Source organism: Taudactylus pleione, unplaced genomic scaffold, assembly GCF_031769625.1.
Source record: "Taudactylus pleione unplaced genomic scaffold, aTauple2 ptg000886l, whole genome shotgun sequence".
In the NCBI taxonomy this organism is placed as follows: domain Eukaryota; kingdom Metazoa; phylum Chordata; class Amphibia; order Anura; family Myobatrachidae; genus Taudactylus; species Taudactylus pleione.
This window is the reverse complement of record NW_028285287.1, coordinates 1,107,260-1,111,462: the sequence shown is the minus strand read 5'-3', so window position 1 is coordinate 1,111,462 and position 4,203 is coordinate 1,107,260. Positions and strand designations below refer to the sequence as shown.

At 45.4% G+C, this 4,203-nt stretch overlaps 1 pseudogene; it reads right to left on the bottom strand.

Annotated features, from left to right (window-relative positions):
* Positions 1 to 2,363: 2,363 nt before the first annotated feature.
* LOC148474171 (uncharacterized) lies at positions 2,364 to 3,722 on the bottom strand (annotated as a pseudogene).
* Between the last annotated feature and the right edge of the window lie 481 nt (positions 3,723 to 4,203).

The window sequence follows — 4,203 nt, the reverse complement described above, 5'->3', positions numbered from 1 at the left end:
AACCGCTGACTGAGCCATACTCTGACTTGAGTGGGCATAAGCATCTATCCAGGAAGGAGAGGGGGAGGGAACTAGTCCCATCAAATTTGGGGTACATGAAAATGGGTGCAAGCATATTTTTAAGTCCCTAAAGCATACTTGCCTACCCTCCCGATTTGGTCGGGAGCCTCCCGAAAATCGGGTGCCGCTCCCGACCTCCCGGGAAAGCAGGCAAGCCTCCCGCGATCAGCAACACATCCGCCCCCCCCCTGCACTTACTATAAAAATCCCGGCAGCGGAGGGGCCAGTGACGCGATTCGCGCTGAATCGCGTCATCACGGCCCCGCCCCCTGCCTCACAATGCCTTTAAAACCGGCATTGTAAAGAGGGGGCGGAGCCGCAATGACGCGATCGCGATGACATGCCCCCATGATCTGCCCCAAAATGCACGTCACCACCGGGCCACGCCCCCTTTTCGCCGCGACCGGCCCCCCGCCAAGAAAGCCCGACAGTTCCCTCCCGGAAGGAGGGAGTGAAACGTTGGCATGTATGCCCTAAAGTGATTTTTGAAAATTCTTAAAAAATGCACCTGCCGCTACCAGACGCATTCTAGAAAACACCTTCCACATACTTGGGAAGCCCCCGGGGATAGATTTCGCTAGTTTAGAAGTTTGTCCCCCAATATATATATATTTTCCCCAAAATTAAAATATTTTTTGGGGTATCCTAAAGAACTTTTTTTAAAAAATTTGACACAGATTACTTTAAGGGGACATTACAAAGGCTGCAGGCTATTTTTTTTTTTTTTAAGCCTGCACCCCATAACCCCAATTCTGCACTTTTTTTCGCCATGTCTTACATGGAGAAAACTTATCCCCATATTTTAAGTGAAACAGGCGAAAATGACGTCATCGGCGATAAATTATTGCTGATAACAGGTTTTCGCAGCCTAATTGAATACGGCCCTTAGTTGCAATGGGCTCTGAATCAACTACTCAAAACACAATGCTTGGTAGGATATAGAGCACTATATACCTGACCCATTGGAGAGGTATACAGGGAGACTGACCAAAACCTCCTGAGACTAACAGCTACAGCAGCGCACCGATAGTGGACCGTGTGCGTCTCATATACACGAGGCGAAAACCTTTGATGGGACCCCATCTGGGTCAGGTAAGGAGCTGCCGGGGGAGCACCTACCTCCCGTAAGCTGCGTCAACCGACCGGGTACACTGGCTTTGTGGCAGCAGAAGTTTCTGCTGCCGATCCCCGGCATCAGACGATAAGGCCCCGGTGGTCTAGTGAGGATGTGGACGCTCCAGATAGTGACTGCAGCGGCATCCGGTGCATCTTCTATGCCGGTAGCAAGGACCGCCGCGCGTTCCGGTTGCGGTCCGGGTCCCTGCATCTTTGCTATCACGCTCAGCCGAGACCTGCAGGAATCACCAGCTCTATTACTGGTGTTGCGGCTCGGCGGAGGTAGAAGGAGTCGCAGTATATGTGTCTTAATTCAGACGCTCAGTACTGCCAACCTAAAAACATAGAAAATAAAACAAAACATAAAAATATAAACAGTCCCCTGTTACAAAGGTGCGTTTGAATCCTACCGCACCAAACAAACAACTGGAGGCCTGTGGCTTAGGGTGGGGATATATGGAGGAGGACACGAGGCATCCTGGGAGCTGAAAGCTTTAACTGTTTGGTGCCTGGATCTCTCCAACCACATTATCCCCCCATGTTATCCCTGTGGATCCCTATGGTCCCTGAAGAAGAAATGAAATATAAATATACTGTAGACATATACAATTTTTTAAAAAGGGTCTACAACTGTCTATAGAAAGTGCTGCACTGGTTTTGCAAACTGCTAAGTGTATTGTTATGCATAGTGCCATTGGGCTAATTCTGTAGAGTGGCATGTGGTCTAGTACTTCCTGTGCCATCAGAACTATTATGTATGGTGCCAAGTGAGGTATTATTCCCTGTGCCATCTGGATTATTATGCACTAGGCCACAGGTTCTCAAACTCGGTCCTCAGGACCCCAAACAGTGCATGTATTGCAGGTCTCCTCACAGAACCACACGTGAAATAATTATCTCCACCTGTAGCTCTTTTAAAATGTGTCAGTGAGTAATGAATACACCTGTGCACCTGCTGTGTGACCTGGAAAATGTGAACTGTGTGGGGTCCTGAGGACAGAGATTCAGAACCACTGATCTAGGGCAATAGAATAGTAAGGAGGATACATAGGATTAGGGAGCGGATTGTGTAATCTAGACTCTAGGCCATTAAGGAAGGACATTTGTGCTTCTCGGTTTTCCCTGCTAAGGCGCTCATGCATACCCACAAGCTGCGTAATAAAATAATTTTGTCATTCTCGTTCATTATCAAAGAAGTGCTGGAGTCAGGCATCCTCCTGTGCCTGCATTTCTGCATCTGAATCACGCAGCTGATTAACAAGAGTTCTAGTTATGGTGCGTGTTGTCTGTTCCATTTTCGAAACCTTCTTTTTCCCGGAACATTAAATACTAGAAATAGAAGATAAAAAAAGACTAATTTAAAAATCAAATAGCAGTGATGTCAGCATATACTGCATGTGCTTGAGGCTTTCTTCATCCTGCACTCTAACTGCAACACATACATTTCTGTCGTTCGCTATAACATCAGCACCTGGCGCACAATATCGTGTGTGACCTGTAGAAGCGAGAAATTGTGCAAACACACTGCATGATGAGCACAATGTGTCCTTTCCAAATGATAAATCGTGCTAACAGCATGCTGGTGTGTACTCAGCCAATATTGTTGTTAGAAGTTGTTACTAGTCTTAACTGGTGCAATAGCTAATGTGGCCCACTGACATACAGGTACAGGTGTCTACAGCTGCATTTAATATTTGTAATGAGCCTCAACAACAATATAATTTGGCAATATGGTCCAAACTGTATTATTTGGTGTAAAAAAAAAAAAGGTGTGATATTATGGTGAATAAAAAAATGTACTGTTCCTGTGCAACGTGGGGGTCTCAGTCTGTCCGGCAGCCGGGGTCCCAGCCGGTGTCCCTGCGGTGCTTCCACTTGCCTTGACCACATCCTCAATAGTCTCAGAGACACGATCCTCAATGACAGGCTGCGAATCTGTGTCGGTGATTTCAGTGAATCATCAAAAAGCATTGGTGGCGTCAGTGGGCTAGATTGGCTGTTTTCTGGTGTCACACTCCGTGATGACGCACAGCTGGATGATGAGATGGCAATCGGATTTACCAGTGTAGAATTGCCAAGTACCTCATTACACTGGTCATAATACAGCCACTCCATTCTTGCAGCACCACTCTTTCTGCGGTTGTGGTCGTGAACCTTGTTATAGTACTTTCTCAGAGCCTTCAGTTTGTTGATGACCTGTTGCTGCATCCGCGTTATGCACTTGGATGCCAGTATCTTGGCAATGTTGATATACACTGTGGCATCCTTAACTGTCCCAATAATTTGCCTATGAATCTCCTCTTCCCCTTTAACTGCCCACAGCTCTCTGATTTCCTCCTCCGTCCAGTGCGCTATGCTGTCTCTCTCATCAATTTCTGCAGCTCCTTGATGACCTCAGACACCAGCGCCAATGCCTCACCTAATCAGAGAGACCTGCCCGCTCAGCCAATCAGCCAGTGCCCCGCCAGCTCATCCAATCACCGCCGTTTACCGCGACTCGTTTCTAAAAACTCGGGTTGCACCCTTTCAGACAGCCGGCGAACCATGTTTGGTTCGTGAAAAACACTGGTAAATTCCTGGGTCGAAGTTTCTATAAATGTAACCATGCCAAATGCATTACTTGTTCTCATGTGATTAATAAAACTCAGTCAGTCACTTCCTTTATCTCTCATAAAGAATTCAAGATTAGCACATTTATCAACTGTAGCTCTCAATCTGTAATCTCTCTGCTGAAGTGTATGTGCAAATTATCCTATATTGATCTCAATACGACCATAGATCTAGAGTTTATTTAAATGTATACATTTTTAGGATCGCTCTTCCTTTGCTTTTTCTCGATATATACAAGGTTATTTTGAAGTATGTTTTATATCTGTTATTATTTATTGGTTTTCATTATTCCTTATCTTTTTTTTAATTATTATTTATTATGCAATTTTACTATGTATTGCACTGTCAATTTATGACAATCTAATGGTGATTAGTCCTCTGTTACATGCTTTACCTATTTCTGTATAGCGCATCAAT